General features: G+C 36.3%; 1 protein-coding gene and 1 pseudogene across 8 annotated transcripts in view; both read right to left on the bottom strand.

Annotated features, from left to right (window-relative positions):
* LOC113066590 (zinc finger protein 609-like) overlaps nucleotides 1–20,282 on the bottom strand; it is a 72,153-nt pseudogene extending 51,871 nt beyond the window's left edge.
* The window catches only part of LOC113066589 (neogenin-like), a 1,074,835-nt gene that overhangs the window by 180,507 nt on the left and 872,854 nt on the right, over nucleotides 1–21,474 (bottom strand). The window lies entirely within an intron of this gene.

Here is a 21,474-nt window from a genome sequence, read left to right as displayed (position 1 = left end):
CGAAAACATAAAGGCCAGGCTCGCAATATATTAATCAGGGATAATCTGTGTTTAATGCACAAAATGTTTGACCAGCATTAATTAACCAAACAATTATTAATAATTACCCATAATTAACAATGTGGTGGAAATGAGCAACCAGAGTAGTTGCAGATAATACAACATGCAAGCACTTTATTTGGTTGATATTTAGCAATTTCATCACTTTAGGACAATAAACATTACATTTTGGGAATAATAATAATAAATAAATCAAATACACAGAATTTTCACATCATTGATACTTTATCAATACTTTGTTGCATTTTTATACCATTTTCAGAATAAAAGAATAAACTATTTTACACAATATTATACACAGTATACATAAAATGTGTAGTTAAATTATATATTAAAAAAAAAAAATTCGAAAAGCTAAAATACAACAATATGACATTCTATTTTACACAGTATTCAGTCAATATACAATAAATAAATAAATATTCCATTGTCCTCATTTGTAAATAGGGATGGGTATCGTTATGGTTTTAACGGTATTACTACTCTTACCGATACTGCTTAACGGTCCTTTAACGGTATTCTTATCGGTACTTTGTGTTGTGTTAGGCAGTCAAAAACTTTGCATTTCTCTGTCTGCACATAATGCGCTTTTGAAAGATGCTTTGACAGATTGCTTGTGTTTCCACCCTTACATGCAAATTTTTTGTTGCACTTATGACAACCAGCGTTGTCTGCATCTACTCTAGTGAAGTATAACCACACTTTGGAACGTTTTGCTGTCTCCACCATAGTCACTCTTTGATTAAGCAGGAGTTTTCATACTGTAAGGGGCCGTTCACATATCGCATCTAAAAACGTGTAGAAAACGCTTGGCACGCCGCTTTCTGATTTTTTTTCCCCAAAGCCTTCGCGCACTTGCGCTCCTGTGGAGTCTGCCGTTGCTAAGCAACCATGACCTGCTGTCTCCATGAAGACGCGGAAATTTCAGCAATGGATAAATAGATTTGCAGCACTAAAAACTGCTTGCAGTAGCTCTGCTAATAAATTAATTAAAAAATCCACATACAGCTATCAGCTGTTCCTTCATCTTGGCTGAGCTTTCAACGTTGTTACGGAAAAGGTGAGGAAGCTACATGACCTGCGGTGCGCTTGCGGCATGCTGAAAAGTTGAGATGTTTTTAACTCATGCGGACGCGCCTGGAAAAAACGAGCTCGTCGCACCGCGTGCGCGTCACGACCACTTCGCTTCCATTATGAGTGCGCATAACGGGCGCCTACATTTGAAATAACGAACTTGAGCACGCAAAAGACGCGATATATGAACAGCCCCATATGCGTTTGTGTGCCCTGCGCTCGTTCTTGTTGTGTGTGTGTGTGACTGACAGACAGCTTCCGCGGCGCGCATGAGAGATCTCGCAGATTTCACAGACAAATATGATTGCACATTAGAAATGTTTGGTGAGATAAAATGTGCACGATTATTACATTACATTATATTACATTAATAAGCAAAAAGTACATTCATTTTTTCCCCTCCAGTACCGAAAGCAGAACCGATATCGTCAGATCTTACTGATACTACGGTCTTTCAGAATTTAACCCCGGGCCAGTTTAATACCGGGTTTCGGTACCCATCCCTATTTGTAAGTCACTTTGGATAAGTGTCTGCTAAATGACCAAATGGAAATAAAGGTCTGTTGACAAATCATTTTAACATTTTAGATAAAAACATTAAAATACACTGTACTATAAGTATTATTTGAAGTTAACATTATAAAATACGTTTAAAGGAGTCGATTAACGCGGATACGCGTTAGGAGTCATTTTCTCCTGATAACCCCGAAAAGAACTTCAATTACACTTTCAGTTTTAATCGTACAGATAAGAGCAATACATCAATCGAATCTGTAAAGGGTCTGCTTTTGTTTTTGGATACAGACATGACATAACAAAACTTTGTGCACTTTTAAAGTAAAGATAACAAACAAGGTGTGCTGTCTGCAGTCTTTGTCTGCGCTGATCGTCATGTACAAACAAGTTATTAAAATGAACTGTAACTCCGTGAATACTCAACGAAGAGACATGAGAGAGATATCTATAGAAAGCCTGACATGTCTACTTTTAAACTAAACAAGTGCCGCCGAAAACATTCTGTGATAAAGTAATCCATATGAAATCAACGCGATGTCTGTTTTTCATGTCTCCCTTCATTATATCTAATGTGACCACGCCCCCGCGCTGAACGCTCTATTCAGATTCAAACTGAAGCGCGCGGCTTGAATACGCCCACACAGAAGAAAAAGCAGCCAGACTGTTCAAGTTCTTTTATTTTACTGTTTGCTTCGCGATGAGAGGAATAAGACATAATTCACCCCAAAAAGATGTGATGTGGTTGAGGATTTGAGAAATGGATTTCCTCACTTTATTCAGCAGAGATCATTAACATGAGTAAGTCTCTTTATATTTATTTATATACTTGTACTAGTTTTCACATAACGTCTAAACATTTTACTAGTTAGACTTTCCAAACTATAATTCCTGACTAAATGTATAATTAAGTGAAATGTCATGAAGTTTCAATAACATTATGTACTTCTATATCATTCAAAAGCTTAATGTAAATAATATAAATGTAACAAATAAATGTAGCTGTAACAAATGTAACAAAAAAGGGTGTTCTTTTAATTTATCCCCCCTAAAAAACCTGAAAAATATTCTCAGCTCTTTTCAACATTAATAATAATAATAATGATAATTATGATAATAATAAGAATGTAAGGGTTACATTCTTTCTTGTAACCCTTCCCTCTCAGTGACAGCTGACTGAATGGCTCATTATGCAGCTCATTATGCAGCTCATTATGCAGCTCATTATGCAGGCCTTTGTCTTCTCAGGTGTAAATCACAATGATATTCATGATAGTTGACGCCCTCTCGCATATGACTTTTACCAACAAAAAGTGTCTTAGAAAATTTAAATTAATATATTGTTTTCTGTGAGTGAGTAAACAAGATGATTTTCACATTATTTAGAAAGAAAAATTCTAGGCTACAACCAGTTCTCAAAAATCCCGGGAACCATTGTTCTTTGTGGTTTTTTTTTTTGCCTTATTCAAGTTTTTTAACATTTTTAGTTTTTCACTAACCACGCATAACATTTTTTTTCTCAAAAACACAATGATGTACATACATGCATTTCACATATTATTATAGCCCAGTTTGTGCTGATTACAGTAAGATTAGACTTTACCCATTTAGATGTTTATAATAAACTGAAAAATGCACAAATGTCAGGGCATGACAAAACATCTCCAGGCCCCAAAAATACCCTTAGACTCCAGAGGTTTAATAAAAAAAATGTTTTTCCTCAAAATATCTTTTGAATTGTTTTGTCAAAGCCCCCCCCCCATATTGAGGTTTGTATCGTACCGTGGGTCAATAATCGTGATACGAACCAAATCGTGGGTTTGGTGTATCGTTACAGCCCTAATATATACACAGACAGACAGACAGATAGCCTAGAGAGGACACTTACTAAAAAAAAAAAAATATTTGGTATTTAACAAGTAGCAAACTTATGATCATCCTTCTATGAAACACCACCATTTAAACATATATGAAAAAAAATTATATATTGCTGCATAACACTAATTGCAACAAAGACGTACGTGGCATTAATACCTTTATGACATCTGCCAGATGTTCGAGAGGTCAAGCACCACCTCAACTTACAAATGTTTTCCAAACACAGCCAATTACAGGGGCAGGAAAGGGGTTTCTTAACGAGCTATTTCTAAGAGTCTGCCTGCGGGGCCGAGCGCTAGTTCCACGCTAGCTATCACACCGAGGTTCCTCCGTGTAATTGGATTGTGTGCTTGAACTGCTGCCTGAAATAGAAAAGTGCAGGAAGCTTCAGGTGATGGGAATCAAGCGTCCCGCGGGTTCAGCCAGACTCCATCTCAGCCAAATGTCAGGAGCGGCGTCCGGTCTGGAAGCGCAGTGAGATTTCAATCTGTGGCCGTACGCGATGTACAGTTCTACATTGCCCCCGAGCAGCCAGTTTGGGTTCAGACGTCTGTCAGGTCGTTGATTACGGTCAGCCGAGCGCTCGTAGACGTGCCCCGAAGACCCTGAATGCAACAGACCTTTTGCTTGGGCGGTTCTCCAATCAGAAGCTCTTTTTGTCAGATAGCAAATCTTTGATGTGATCAGCAAAGGTGAAAATGAACCATTTCTGGCCTTTAATCTCAATTCCCCTGTGCACCAAGGTCCCGCAGTACATGAATTCTTTGGCTTCTGGAGGGTCTACAGTCTTCATGTCACAGATAATTTACAGCCTATTCACAGAGAGGACAGAAATGCTGTTTGCGGAGAACACAGACGCTGACGAGCGAGATCACAGAGCTACTATCTGCAAGCGTGGTTTCCTGACTAATTAAACCGCTTTCTCATCGCAGTCAAAATCAAGAACAGTCTGTCATCACCACAGGTCAGATCAAACCCTGATGGACTTTCCTCCGTGGAACACAAAAGGAGAAACTGTGATGAATGTTCATGCTGCTCTCTATTAAGAACCACAAGCAGAAGTCTCTAAAGCAACAGAAGATTCATCAAAAACTACACTGCTACAGTGGCATCTATTACATCCTTCAGTTTAGCATTTCATAGACATTCTATGATTTAAAAAATTATACATTTTTGTTTGTTTAATCAAACATATTAAAGACAACTATAAAAAAACTAACAAAGTTAGTTTAATATTTCCTAAATTCAAAAATGTTCAGATTTTTTATTTTTTTGTTTTAGCCTTTGCAGATATGCCTAAAATATTGCTAAAATAAAGTACAATAGTAAAATAATAATTTATAAAAAATTGTAATACACAACTGCTTCAAAAATTACAGAATATAACTATAAAATCATCTAGTTAAACATTAAAACAAAATGTCAGCATAACATTTTCAAGGAAGGAACAAACGAAAAAAACAAAACAAAAACAATTATTATTATTATTTATTTATTTATTTTATTTTTTACAAAATTACAAAAAACTCAATTTCCTTCAATTAAAAAAAAATAAATAAAATTATATTATTTTAGCCTTTGCTGATATGGCATAAAATAACAAAAATGATAAAAATTAAGGACAATAATAAACAAAAAAAGATTAAAAAATTAAATATGCAAATTAATTCATGAATAAATTAAATATTAAATACATCAAAAACTTTGCTTACCGTAACAAGTGTACCATTAAAAGCAGGGTCTCTAAAAAAAGATGACAAAATGACTTTCCAAAGTCAAATCCCATAAACTACTAATTAATCTGCTATAAACCTAAGGTACAAGCCAGGTGAAGTGTACAAACATGTGGGAAGTTAAAGTGTGCAATCAAGGCGTGACAAAGATCTACTGAATTTGAAAACATAAAACAATAATTTCAAAGACACCTCCGTTGGCAAAGTCTGCATCATAAGAGAACACTTGTGTCCAAGCCCTTCATTGTCTTCAATTATTTCAAATCCATTTCACCCTGATAGTGTTCAGATTGAAATTGCTGGCTGAAAGCATTAAGCCCAAGCTACGGCATGAAAAGTGTTGCCAATCAATTAACAACAACTTTGTTGTGGTAGCGGTTCATAACAACACAATGAATGTGCTCCTAATTAATGGTTGCAGCTTTCTTTCCATGCAAAAAGTGACAACGCAAGGCTAATTTGAGGTCCCATGTAGGTCCTAATTTGAAGTAATTTGAGAAAGGTGTAAAGTGCCAGACTTGATACAAAGGTAATTTCTACAAAATAACCTCCAGCGAAGTGAAGCCATTTGTTGCCAAGATGACAATTAAAGACAGCTCACGAGCGGAGGCCTAGAGACAACACATGGACAGAAGTCTACAGCAAATAGACAAATACACAAGCCTCGTTTGACTTAGTCTTTGTTTTCTGAACACACATCATCAATCAGCTCAGGCCTTCAGGGTCAGATGCTCTCAGCTCATTTCCAAATAAGGAGAGTTCACTGTAAAGCTCACTGTAATTAACCAACCCACTCGCCCCGAATGCACATTCATGCACAGATGAGTCAGCATGGCCGACTTGTTTATCTACAGTAGTGCTTAAACACTATTAGTGCAACACTGTAAATCTAGAAAATGCTATATTTTTTTGGCATGCTACCAATCACTCCATACTCATGTTTATATCCAAAAGTTTCTTGAATGCAACTGTTAAAGAAGCAAAGTTGCAACCACCAAAAACAATGTTGTTGTGCCATCTTTCTCTGATCTAATGCACACTACAACTCTTAAAAGTAAAGGTTCCAAATGGGGATTTTGGCAGAGATGCCAGAAGAACCATTGTTGGTTTTCCAAAAGAACCTTTCAGTCAACAGTTCTTAATAGAACCATGATTTTCTTACTGTGAAGAACATTTTAATAACCTAAAAAAAACATTTTCCACAATTGTCAAATGGAAAGATCCCATGATTGTTAAAGGTTCCTAATAGAACCATCAATGCCAATCAAGAACCTCAATATTTAAAAAATGCAAACAACCTTTTATACATTGAAAAGTTCCCACACTTTTAGAAATAAAGGTTTTTACAATGATGTTATAGAAGAAAAGGATAAAATAAACTTTAAAAAGTGTGAAGAACATTTGAATCATCTAAAGAAAACAATAAAATACCTTTTGTTGAATGGAGAGGTTCTTCGGGGAACCATCAATACCAATAAACAACCTTTATTTTTAAAAAGGAAAGGTTCTATAGAAATGGAAAAGTACCATGGAGTGTTTTCATTGGAACAAAAGGTTATTTAGAGCAGAAAAAGGTAAGTAGATTATAAAAAAAAAAAAACGGTTCTTTTAAGAACTGATAGCTGGAAGGTTCTTCTAGGAACCCAAAATGGTTCTTCTATGGCACTGCTGTGAAAACCCACTTTAGGAATCTTTATTTTAGTGAACATTTGAATCATCTAAAGAATCTTCTTTCACTAACCTTTTCTGGTTCAATTGAGTTTCTCCAAGGAACCACTGATACCAATAAAGAACCTGTATTTTTAAGCGTGCTGAAGACCGACTGGTAGAGTTCAGAAATATGCAGTTACTGTAAGGAAGCCATTGGGATTTGCCATGTGGGTCACGTCCAGTGTGGGGCTGGGATAAAGGAGTTGGGTTCAGATGTGGTTTCCAGAAGAATCTCAGGCACACAAAACCAAACCCACAACAGCCTGCCATCTGTTTTGATTAGGAGAATGTGTTATTTACGCTGACTTTCCAGAGTCACGCATGTTAAAGTGCTGAAATACAGCCGCAGACGTGTCATGCATGGGATATGATGGGCATCTGAGCTAAGGAGACCTGCTCCTGAAAATAGCTTGCAATGCTTCTTTGCATGCTTTAAAAAGAACCATAAGAAAAAAGGACTCTTTTTAACACCGTTAGCTCCTGCTCAATGAATTTCCTTTCAAAACGAGCAAATGCAAAGCCACAATATGGGCAGCAGCTGTGTGTTCAATGGTGTTTGTCCAAGCCAATATATTTCTGAAGAACACATGCTTCAACTCAAGCCAAGCTTCCCTCCACACACCGATTCTGCAGATCATTCCAAACTTCTCTCATCATGCCTTCCAAAATAGAAATCTCCAAAAAGTGAGTTGTGAGGTGCACAAGCACCAGCTCCAAGGGTTTCATCGCTGTGAAACGTTACCTTTACAAGCCCATGTTTAATTCATGCCACGGCTAAAACGAGCACTTGAAGAAAAAGCACACGCTTGGAAAAGAATCAGAGAGCATTTCCTGTGTGCTTCAGTGGAAATCAACTGAACAATAGCACAAAAAATGTGCAACATGAATGTAGATTTCAAACCTTGATCAAATGTAAATTACAAACATTTATAATGCATTTTGTGCAAAGGTTCATCTCACTAAGAAATATTCAGGTATTAAATTAAATTATTAAATTAATTATACATGAATGATAAAAAAAAAATATTTCCTTTGATTTGGAGGTGAAATATGAGCCAGACATGTCATTGGATCAATAAGAAAGGCCACTATGGTGAAACTCACACCCATGTTTGGAGCGATTAAGGAGCTGGGGGGCCCCAAAAGGAGTCAGGGGTCCACTGAGGAATGTCTTATACCAACATCCACCAAAACAAATGCTCACACAACCAATGAAACAACAGATCCTGAACAATCTGGTTACACATGACCCAAGTATGAGATTGAGGATTCGGTCTTTTTACAAATAACTACAATATAATAAATGTACATCGAATACACTACTGATGGTCATGTGCTTTCTCACTCCAGGGTTTTTGCTCTTAACACTTGAGTTTTTATTAATAGGCTACATGTTGTGAGAGTAGTCATCAGGTTTTGGTATGGTGGTTTCCATAAATGCTAACGCAAACCACAATTACCAGTGTTTATATATTTATATTCCAAAGCTCTGATATTTTTAAAAACTGTAACACAAGGCCCACACTGTAATAAATGGAGTTATCACCACAATCTTGTGAACTGTGCAATACTTTCTGCCAATCGCCCACCCAAGGTCTCTAGGCTGAACAAAAGAAGAGAGACATTCTGGCTGACGGTTTGTTAAAAGGTTGGCACAGAGAGTGAAACGAGGAGATGTGAAAGGCTGGCAAACTAAATCTCCGCTGGATGGTGACGGGGAGGCTGTGAACCCAACTAAACAATACGTGCAGCTGTGCCATGATGGATCTACAACCATCCCACTGACTCCAGAATGGAAATATTATAAAAAGGGTACAAAAGAAAAACCATGACTTTCCTACGATCCATCCAGACGGGAGAATTACACCCCTATGAGAGCATTTATCAAGAGGGAGTCAAATTATCACAAGCACGCTCATATAACTCGTTACAAACATATATGTTGTTATTTATGTTGTGGAAATCACAAGATAACTTAAGAACAGCACACCATAAAAACAATCAAATTGGCCCATGCAACTTTTTCTAAATGATATGAAGTTGTATTATCAAATTGAGGGTAAATGAACAACAGAAATCTCATTTTGAGTGAACTAGCCGTTTAAAAGAAGCTGCACAATTTTCAACAGTAATATCAACAGTAAAAACAGTTCTGCACAATGTGCTGTGCCCTTTCCAAGAATTGAAAGTGAGATAACAGGAAGTGCCACTTGTTAGCCACAAACATTAAAACATTATTTTTCCGGAATTACACTGCTTGCTAAAGCAGAGTAAAAATGAAGCTGTCTGAAAGTGATTTTAGAAAAGAAAAACTAAAAAACATTTGGCGAATTTGGACCTGAAGCCAAGGCTGTTAAATCTAATCAAAAGAACCTTTAGTCTTCGTGCTAGTAATGCAAAATGAAACCCGTCAAAGCCATTTTTCTAGCATGAGCCTGACTGACATTTCAAAAATAATTCCACATCCACAGACCTGGAAAAAAACGTCTTACTTCCTGTCCATTGTAGCAGAAATATGGCTGGAGATCTGAGAAACACGGCGAGAGGAAAAGCAGGATTAGTGGTATTGAGCTGTTAGATGTCAGCACTGAGTGAACTCAAGGCATGTCTCTCTAGAAACAGCTCTCGTGAAGGACTGCGCTTCATTATCTCGCTCTCTGACCACTAAAGAGAGATCTGCTCCTTAAAGCGGCTCTGTCAAGATACTCTGACAAACAGATGAAGCATCCACTGAGAAAACATCACACAGACACGTATAAAACACATTACATACTCTAACCTTCATCTGTTATACTGAAAACCTGTTTCTAGATCATTGCTCTTTACGTCACGGAATGAATTTAATTGAACTAAAAAAAGGCATGCATTCTGGGTAATGAATTTTCGTCCACTAATTCATTTATTAAAAATGCTAATTTATGTAGGTGGAATTTCAGCCAATCTGTATCATCTAGGCTTTTCTAGATATAAATTACAGTTTTGTAAAATACAGTAAAATTACTATCAGAAAATTTCTAGTCGTTTTAAGTTTTTTTTTTCAAACTAACTGAAAGTTTTTCCTGGACAAACTTTGCTTTTCTAGACAAATATTAGTTATAATTTCAATTAATAAAAATGTTCCTTTCATTCAAATTTTAATTGCAAGTCTGCGTCTGGTTTGGTACCTTAATTCAAATACAGGAACGGAGTTGGAATTTGAAAGTCAATTAATATTTAAATGCCGCACAAAACCAGTGTAAAACATCAGCTTCACATTAAAGAATATTGAATATATTGGAATATTGGAATGTTAGCTAGTTGTTTACAACAACAGAACATTGGTGCATTCTTCAACCCAAATATGGGACAATCATTAAACTCTTTAGAATTCTTTTGAATGTAAGCCAGTTATCTACAACAACATAAGTGCTTCTTCAAAACAGTCAAGCCTTTCTGTAACTCCACACACAAAGTCCCAAAGGCAGCTGGACTAAAGAGGTTCCCAGCAGCGAGCAGCTGTCCTCTGGATCTACAGCGGTCATCACTTCAGACACAAACAGGAAGATTCCTGTGTTCAACCAACAAGCTCCCAGAAGGCTTTTCAGCAGCCTCCACCCTCGCCTCTGCGTGACCCAGCTCAGAGGAAGCATATAATTGTCTTCCCCCCCACAGGGGAATATGCCAGGAGCTCATAACAATGACTGAGAGGGCATTTCACATCTGATCTGACGCTAAAACTGCTTCAGATCCACGATGGAGATTTCAGATGGAGAGCAGAAGTTACATGACCAGACTGAAGACGGAGAGAATTTCATTAATTTAGCATAAAAAAAAAAGAATATTAAACATACAGACCTTAAATAACATCCTAATACAGAAGCAATTATAACTTTAATGGGCTAGTTTTAGGTCCTGAAGCAAACAGGAAGAGACATGAATGGATCATCTGTTGCCAAATCAGGAATAAATGCAGTAACGCTAATCACTGCAAAGGGTTCTGGGAAATCTGGTGCCATTAGAGACCTGAGGGATTCTTCGATCTTTACATGAACACAAGACATGCATGTGTGCTCAACATCAAAAAACAAACTGTTAACACGGAGACGGCAGCTAGATTAATCACAACGATTGTGCTGCTAAAGTAAAATTAAACAATTTAAGCAGTGTAAATGTTTAAAATAGGCTCAACTTTTATTAGAGAATGGTTTAAATGCCATTCAAGTCTGAGAATAAGTTCACATTGTGAAAAGCACTATACAAAAATGTGACTGTTTACAAAGCGATGAGATAAACCTTATATTTTGAGGTGAAGAAGTTAAATGGAATTAAAACTCACTTTAAACGTTTGCATCATAACCCAAAAACAATTACGAAATGACCAGTGACATTGAAGACATAATGTTTTATATTTAAAAAAAATATTTTACAATTATTTGAGGTTAATATTATAATATTCATGCAATGAAAATAAGTAATGCATCAAAATTTCGGCTAATGAAAATGTTTGGTTTTCAGTGGAATTAAAATTTTAATTTAAGATTTGGTATTTTGGTAAAAAAAAAAAAAAATCATCATAATTTCAGTTAATTTCAAGTTCATTGCTTTTTTTGTCACAAAATGTAAAATACATGATTTCCCAGCTCTGTTCTGCAAAATGTGACTATACTGCATGAATATATAAAAATATTATAAACATTAACATCAAGAGTTTCTGTAAAGCTGCTTAAAAATAAGGCGTATCATAAAAAGCGCTTTCCAAATACATTTGAATATGAACTATTTGATCAAATTTAGTGAGATAAACTTAAATTATGAGATATATAATATCTTCACAGACTAAAAACGTAGACATATAAACCATAGCTGCCTTGACTCCAGCCTCAACACACTGCGAAAGAGAAACTCTAATCATGTTTCGTCTCGGAGTCTGTGCGTCCTTGGAGGAGGAGACGGATAAAAGGATCTTTATTGTGGCTCTGAGAGAAACCGAGAGAAGCTTGGAGCCAAACACAGATCCGCTGGAGCAGATTCACTCACGACGACACACCACATCATGTAACTATTCCATCAATAAACAACATCCTCAGTGCTAACCAGGAACCAAACTTGTGTATTTTCGAAGATGTGGGAAAACAAACTGCTGCGACACCATTAAACCTCATGTAAAACTATTTCACACAACATTTTTTATAAATCTTGGATAATTATTATATGAGCAAGTGAATAAGATGGTAGAAATGCAACGAATACAACTAGAAACTAATTTTCCACCAAAGTTGAAATATTGAATGAATCGAAAACTCAACGATTTGTTTTGATAACTCAAAAAATATTGAAAAATGTAAACGTTTTAGTAAAATAAATAGAAGTAAACATCGTAATATTGGTGCAATGAAAATCAGCGATGCAGCGAAATGGCTGCAAACAAAAATGTTCGGCCTTAAGTTTATTAATTGTTTGCGTCAGTGAAATTGAAAACTCACTTTAACAATTAATTTGCGTCATAACTATTCAAAATGTTTTACTAAAACAAATAAACGCAAATATTCAAAATATGCCAGAATACTCCTATATAATTTGTTAAACATATACAGAAGCAGTACAAACCCAAGAAGACACCATGACCTACATAAATCACTTACACTTGTGCATGTTGAGCATTTTGACTTAAATCATCGAATCACGGATAAATCATCGAAATACTCAAGTAATCAGAGGAGCTGATAACCAAGACATCATGATCATTCAGGATTGCCTTAAAAGTCATCACACTCTCAGGAAAAAAAGTACAAAAGCTCTGTCACTGGGGAAATATCTTTTCTAAAGGTGCACTTTTGTACCTTTCAGGTACTATTATGTAAACTTTAGGTACTTGTATTGTATTTAGGTATTTATATCTATCTTTAAAGGTACCAATATGGACTGTTTAGGTACAAAGGTGTGCCTTTTCTAAAGTTTCCTCCAACAGTTGCTCTCATCTGGAAGATCATTTAAGAGTCTGAAGGGGGACGATATCATCTGGGCACTTCTCACGGCTCAAACATCTTTCTGTTCCATCTCGTTTACATGCCGCTCAAATTTCCTAAAAGCTACGCTTGGTATCTGGCGTGGTGTTGTGGAAAGTCTTTCAGTCGCAGAGGGAGTTCAGAAAACGTTCGCTAACAGATATATATGCCAGATCACAACCGGTTTATTTACTCTCTGATTAGAACGATCCCTGGAGGACGGGAGAACTCCGAAAACTCTTTGAGGAACGCCGTAAGGTTCTGATATATCCCTCTAGCAAAGATGTAAGATCTAGTAAGATGATGTGTTACATTCTCTTTATTAACAATCTGGTTAAAGAAAATTCTATAGAGTCAGTTACGGAAGCAAAAACTACATTCGTTTTCTCCATCGGGAAACTGTTTTTTAATAACCGATAAAACGTTAAAGACCAAAAATGGCGTAATCGAGTCACTCAAAATACTTAAATATTTGTTTGCATATTTTGCAATTAACTGAAAATATATTGCTTCTATAACATCTTTAATAATTTTATATATCTCTGTTGTTCTTCTAAAGCCGATAAACATCTTTGTCCAGTTTTCAAAGAATTCTCTGCTGCGAATCCAAGTTTGTAATGTTGTAATTCTCAGTGGCTTATAACGTTTTAACAAAGATATTTTTTTTAAAATACCTAATTGCGAAAATTATTTGAAAAATATTTCCAGAACCACCACCACTGAAAAAGTGGGCGGGACTAAAGAACTCTATTCCAAATGCACCCTATGAAGTGGTGTAAAATTTAACAAACTTGTTATATATCTTTGCATTATTCATTATTCTTTTAACAGACTTGTTAAACATCTTTACAGAAAAGATGCATGCAAGAGGCAAATATTATACAATGTTGACTTATACGTCCTATATGTTCAGAAAAATATGTATACATTTAGTTTTACAAGTCAACTCAAAAAGATAATATGACTTAGTATAACATCAGTAGTAGGCTATTATTAAAAGTAAATGAAAGTAACACTTTTCAGCCTGTCACCATCATGCAAACATAAAATACATGACATGTTCTAGTTCTTTGCAGGTTTTTGCATTCCACTGCGCTGCTTTTCTATAGCTTTTATGTAAACATGCGTTCGACCAGACTGATGTGAAAAACTTGTCTTGCCCGCACTTGTTGAGTTGAACATGTGCTTCTTTAAGGCCCTGATCCTGTGCTGATAAGATCCAGATGAGGTCTATCTCAGCATCGGTGTGGGAGGGGAAATAAACTATTTAGTGTACGGTATGTTAGCGCGTGACAGCTTGAATTAACATTTAAATTCAGCTCAAATCACACTAACAACTCCAGTCCTGCATAAAGAGCAGAAACACCAAGATCATCTGGAATGAAAACACTTAAAGGGGAAGTAACCCAAACAGTTTCTGCCAAGTTTATCTTGAGGACCTATAGAGTAGTTCTGCATCCTCCATATCTCTAAAGAGTCTTTAGTTTGACCAGATTTATAAAAGACAAAAACTGCTTTACGCTTCTCTCCGAAAACAGCAGAGCTCCTCTGTTTAAAAATGAGTATTAGGTAAAAACATTTTACCTAATATATTAAGATGAAAACATGAGAAGTTTTTCCATGCAAAATAGCCTATTGTTATTTTGTGTAAGATGATGCTGAAGGGCTTTAGTAAATTAAAGAGAATTCTCAAAAGATTAGCAATTAATCAATTTGCTATTAAAAGATGATTGACTGAAACATTTTAATTAAAAAAAAAGAAATATTGTAAATATTATCAGTTTGTTTGTTTTTTTATAGATGTTTGACACGGCAAAAATTAACATTCATTTAAGCCATAGCAATTAAATTATATAAAAAAAAATTGTTTAAAAATGACAAATTGAATATTTTATTCAATTTATTAAAATTAAAACATGAGAATGTAAAAGATTTGACAATAATTAAATTTAAGTAGCAATTCATATTTTTTAAAGATTCAAAATGACAATTTAAAAAAAGGAAAAAAACTGAAACATTATTTAAAAAATTATATTAAAAATATGAATATTTTAAAAATGAATATTCGTTCAAACTAAAATATCGTTTATAATTACCAACATAAGGGAAATTGTTTAGTATGATTATGATTATCACTTTTATAAAATAGATGTAATTAGTTATTGAACACTGGTGTCTTTTTTATTGTATTGCACTTGGTTGCGTTTTATTACAGCAGTATATAATCTGAAGCTCAATTTTTAATTGATTTTGGACTTTGGCTTCATCATATCAACCGTTCTTTACGACTTAAACCTCCGTGAATTCAACTGGGCTCTCTATATTTGATCAGACAGCATCAGCATAATTCCTCAAAATGAGTAAAAACTGTGAAATGCAAATGATGCAAACCTGCAATATGTTAAATAACTCCGATATCCTTTATGCATCTTTAAATATATCCTAATATTTAGATAAAGATAAATGTATGGCATCCAGAAGTAGCTATCCTATAATCTTCTCTTTATCAAACCACATAATAGTTTCCTTTCATTATTCTAAGAGACGATTTTTCTCAGTCGTTCACTGCTAATCTTTCAGATTTCTTCAAACAAACAGCACTTTCAGCCACCAAACAGCGCTGAGGTCTGAACGAGGATGAAAAGGCAGCAGAAAATCGCAGCACCTGACATGTTTTGACATCTCATGAATGCAGACGCAGTCATCTGTCACAGCGCTGGAAACCTCTGACAAACACAGGATTGGGTTCGGGAAGCCGAAACGGTGCTCTTCAGCGGCACGCTTACAAGACACTAATACATTTCACCTACAAATAAACCGTCAATAGAGATTAACACTATCAAGTCAGACTCCAGTTGCTTGGAGTTGCTGAGATAACTAACATTGCATTATTAAAACACAACAACAAAACTCAAGCAGTTGAAAAACCACGTAAGATAAGCAACACACAATGCCATGTGTTTGGACATAACTTTGAAGCCTCTTCATTTACGAAGCTTTAGCAGGAACACAAAAGTCTCATAAAAGATCCATTGATGCATAGAAGCTTCAACGTTTAATCTCGGAGAGAAGCTAAACCTTTGAAAACATTTAGGAGCAAAACTCAACAGCTGTAGCTTAAAACTCCATGTAACGTCCATTGATTAGAATGGAATACTAAAGTAAAAGTCAGTCTGCAAATTAATCAAGTATGATATGAAACCAGATTGACCAAAAACAGACTGTAGGTGGAATAGAGTTGAACATAGAAATGAAAACAAAACAGCAGAACCAAAAAACGTCCCCCAACAGCGATTTGAAGACAAGGCCGTAACTCACTGTGATTTAAGACAGTTATAAAGCTTTGTGAGGAGTGTAAAATCCTGTCATTCAACACGATCCACTCCAGTTCTGATGAGCAAAACCCTCATCTTTCACTGCGCTAGAATCCACTTGGGCTCCGGCCAAATGGCAGCACAATAGCAAAATGTCAGAGCGAGAGAGAGAGAGAGAGAGAGAGAGAGAAACAGAGAGAGAGAGCGTGACTTAGTAGACGCTATCCTGAGCTCACCTCGCCGCAGGAACAGAAATCCCCAGCGAGCCATTTATCTCCAGGAGGCTTTGTTGTGGATCAGGACAACTCCGACCGCAGCGGCACCCAATGCCAAAAAGGCTTCTGCTGGTGCCTGAACATGAATCAAACCGCACTGAATGCAGGTTACCCATCCAACCACAGCAGCAAAATTGCCAGCCAAAGACAGCCAAATCGTCTCATTAATTGGTCTGGCTGATGTATTGGTATTCTACTGTATTGGTACTGTTTTTGCTGTAGTGCTTCACATTTGCATTAATGCAGTAAACAGATAAATGAACACATGTGAATCAACATTAATTCAGTTTTGCAACATTGCAAGCTGTAAGTCAAGTTTTAAGATTAGCCGTTGACCGCGTTGGGCAAAGTTACTTTTAAAAGTAATGCATTGCTTTTGCATCATGTTTCTCATCTGGGCTGGGCTTGGATGTTTGTTTTTAATATGAGAAAAAGTGTAAAACCCTTTCACACCTACAGTGAAATGAATACACCTAAAGCTGAAGCATATAACACTATTACGCCATTTAAAAAAATTAAACAAAATATGTTATGTTAATCTAATGTCAGTCTTGCTTACTGAATAGGATCACTGAAGGTGAAATATTGGTCGATAAAATGGGATTAAATGCGTAAAAGGATATCAGTGTTATTTAACATATTGCAGGTTTGCATCATTTGCATTTCACTGTTTTTACTCATTTTGAGGAATTATGCTAATGCGCCCAGTTGAATTCACGGAGGTTTAAGTCGTAAAGAACGGTTGATATGATGAAGCTGCGGCCCAAAATCAATTAAAAATTGAGCTTCAGATTATATACTGCTGTAATAAAATGCAACCAAGTGCAATACAATAAAAGACACCACTGTTCAATAACTATTTGATAACAGTGATATTAATCATCATAATCAACCATTTCACCAATGTTAGTAATCTCAAAAAGGCGAGACTCATAAACGATTCACATTAACACCACAGAAAACCGTTCCAGGACAAAATACAAATCAAATACAAAGCCTGGTAATAAAGCTCAGATTTCAGGTGCTTTTCAGCACTTATCTGCACAAAGCCAGAAGCACACCTAGGAAACTAGGTAACATAACCTCCAGAGTCAAACAAACCCAGAGTTTCTCTCTCTGGAATGGGGAACTAAGATGAAAACACCCTGAGCAATGATTCTCTAACGCACACAGCACAAAGCAGATGATCAGTTCATAACGAAAACTATAAACCCCCTAAAAACGTGCCAGAAAGTCAGGTACTTTCCAAACACGCATTTATGGAACTGGATTCTCATTTGTAGAACTGTAAGTGGTTTTCGCCACTCGCTCAAACACGAGCACTTCTGGTTAGCATCGTAAGCTTTATGGGTTTGTTTTTAAGCACACAAAGAACTACCACACTAAAACAAACAAGAAACAACTCCAGGAACACAGACGTCGATCTGAAGGGTATAGCTGCTCAAGTTCAAGTGCAATATCATGGAGACCTTTCAGACATTGACCAATCAGCATCCAGGACTGCAATTATCCATTAAGAATATTTACAGTGTTGGAGAACATGAGAACGTCTTTGGGAGTGATATTTTGGAAGAAACTGTTGTTTTGGACTTAATGGAAACAGATGCTGTCGAATGTCAAGAGACTTGAACTTGATGATGTTACATTAAAAGCACCTCAGACCTTGAATTATTAATGCAAAGTGTACATTCTCATGGTTTTTGTGCATGCGTGGCTGAGTCTCTGATCTTTAAAGGAGCACATGTCAACGCTGGCTCATGTTAAGAAAGAGGACGGTTTTATCCCGTGAAGATTTAGAGAGGACTTGTGCGGTTTGAAGGCAGGAATGAGGAAAGATTGAGCCCTTCAGCAAACTAAACAGGACACAATAATTACTGCGACAGGATGACAAACTGACACCAAAACACTAATCAAGCTGCTGTTGTTTTCCTGATAAATGACCCTCCTTCAGTCTCTTTTTACCCAACAAAGACACACACACACACACACACACACACATGACTTTTCTGAGAAATTGAACATACTTTTTTTTATAATTTAAGTCCAACAGTTGGCTTTCGGAAGTAAATACATCATTAGATGTGAAATTGATTTTAGCAATAACTTATAAACCATTAAAGACAGCCTTACTGTGAGCTTGACGCTTGTTTATCAATGTAAAATCTTCGGTTAAAGCCATCAACCAACAATGTTTTTTTTAAATAATCATGTTTAAAAGCCAAATTTGCAATGAAAATGATATCATATATACATTAATCAGGGATGAGAAAAACACACCAAAGTAGCCACCAACTCCCAGGAAGCAGTGCAACTGACCAAATATTTGCATATTTTGCAACAAACATAAAATATATGGTCTCATAATGACATCTTTGAATCGAATCGTGACTTGAGTGAATCGTAACATTGAGTGAACTGACCTTCTAGATATCAGTCACTCATGATCATACCAAAGTACTTCCGGTTGTACTGGGGTACAGTTACGGTATCACCATGGTATTGTGATTAGTATGCTACTGGAATTATGACATCATGCTATTTTTAAACAGTAATCCAGCCAGAAACATGGTAATAACACAGTACTTGTTCTAAAACACTCAAGATAATCATCTCCATAAACATACAATGTGCACTAATGCGAAGGTAAAGTTACTTCAAAAATACCGCGGTTTTTGGTGAATACAGTATCTTGTGTCCTTCTGTTCAACACACACTCACGTTGTTTAGCCGCTTTAGCTTTTGTAAGCACGAGTTCATCACACACACACACTCGACTAACTGATCAAACCCAGCCAAACAGATCAATCACCTCCCTCTCATCAATAAAGACACAGAGGTCACTCTGTCGCTGTCAAATATGATTATTATACCGCTCAAAAACACTCGAGGTGTGCTAGCAGAGCTAGCGGCGGATGTGATGACAAAGAGCAGGAGCGCTAGCATTAGCATTCAGACGGATTTAACTTCTACAGAAATATTTAACAAAACAAAAATAAAGTACCACAGGAATATATATTTTTTGATCATTAAACATCACCAAGACATCTGTGATAACACTCAAAATAGCTCAAAGCAGCACACCCAGCAAAACGATCACAAACCACAGAGGATTCAAAAACAAAACACATTCACATGCTAATAACTATTCAAACAAATATACCTAATGAAATCAATCGCATTACTGTGACATCTCAGGCATGGATAAAGTCATGAGGTCATGCAGTGCTAATCACGACGGTTAAAGCTAAAGAAACACATAAATCTTATATTCAAGATACATTAAATATAATAAACATGCAGACTCACCCCCAGAGGATCCAGACCGAGCTAAATGCCATAGATCCAGCAGAAAACAGCAAAAATACCCCTCCAAGGAAGTGTGCTGGGGTTACACACAAACACACACACACACACACACACACACACACACACACACACACACACACACACACACACACACACACACACACACACACACACACACACACACAGATCCAAAGACAGGCCGGTTTCAATGTACACTTCAAATCCGCTGCAGATCCAGAACAACCAGCGAAGAAAGCATCAGGATCAACGACATTTTACATCAGTTCCTTAACTCTGAACGCAATAGATCCCAGATAACCAGCGTGTGTCCCAAACTCGGCTTCACTAGAGCTCTGATGATGATCTTAGCGCTTGTGTGCGTCTCTCACTGCAGCAGCACGAGCTCCATCACATCCGGGACACTGATCCTGGAGCGGACCGACGCGCACAAAACCCGGAGCTGGATCCGCTCTTCAGCGCGCCGGGAACAGACTCACCAAACACACACTCATACTGCATGCACAAATACTGATTCATTTACGATACCAATACCAATACACATGTGATCAGTCATTAAACACAAAAATGCAGCAATATTTATTAATTTATTTATTTAATCTTCAAAAAAAGAAAGACATTCCAACATATAGGTTATGTTTACTCATCAAACACAAAAAAATGCTCCATACAGCAATATTTATTTATTTATTTTTGTAAGTTACATAAGGTTCATTAGTTAATTACTTTAATTAACATGATAAGAATGAGCACAGCATTTATTAATATTAGTTAATGTTCATTTGAATATTTAATGCATCATTAAAATCAAAAGTTGTGCTTGTTCACATTAGTTCATGCACTGTGAACTAACAATGAACAACTGTTCTCATTAGCATTAACAAATATTAATAAGCACTGTAATAAATGCATTGTTCGTTGTTTGCTCATGTTAGTTAATACATACATATTGATGAAACCTTATTGTAAAGTGTTACCAATTATTTATTTATTTATTGTATCTAATCTTAAAAAATAAAATACCACCGTATAGGTTTACTCATCAAACACACAGAAACACTTCATGCAGAAATGTTTACAAGTATATTTATTTATTAATTTAGAGATTAAAAAAAAAAAATCTATCAAATCACACATTATGAACAATTTTCAAACCTTGTATACTATAATTGAATATTCCTCTAGATTTTCAGTCACGTCAGTATTTTCACAGCAGACATCATGAACTAAACCTAAAGAATCCGGCTTGTATCAGCAGCAGTGGTTTTATTACTCCAGCAGAAGCTGTAAATGTATATGTCTCTCATCGATAACCTCTCACTGCATTACTGTGAAGCCAGATGTCATTTCTGATGTTTGTCCTCCAGCAGCAGGAACATCGAGCACAGGAGTACAAGTGTTATGACAAGCAGAAATCATATTGTGTTTGTCACAGAACATGAAATGATAATCTCTTCGGTTCACTCAGGGCTCTGAGGTGACGGGAAAACTGAGGCATTCCAAGACAGTTGCCTCGGCAACCAGGATATATGATAATGTTGCTCTGATGAGAGAGAGAGAGAGAGAGAGAGAGAGAGAGAGAGAGAGAGAGATGTTGTGTTCAGGTGGA

The sequence above is a fragment of the Carassius auratus genome, chromosome 50, assembly GCF_003368295.1.
Source record: "Carassius auratus strain Wakin chromosome 50, ASM336829v1, whole genome shotgun sequence".
Taxonomy (NCBI): domain Eukaryota; kingdom Metazoa; phylum Chordata; class Actinopteri; order Cypriniformes; family Cyprinidae; genus Carassius; species Carassius auratus.
Note: the sequence above shows the minus strand (reverse complement) of the source record. Positions and strands in the feature narration are given on the sequence as shown.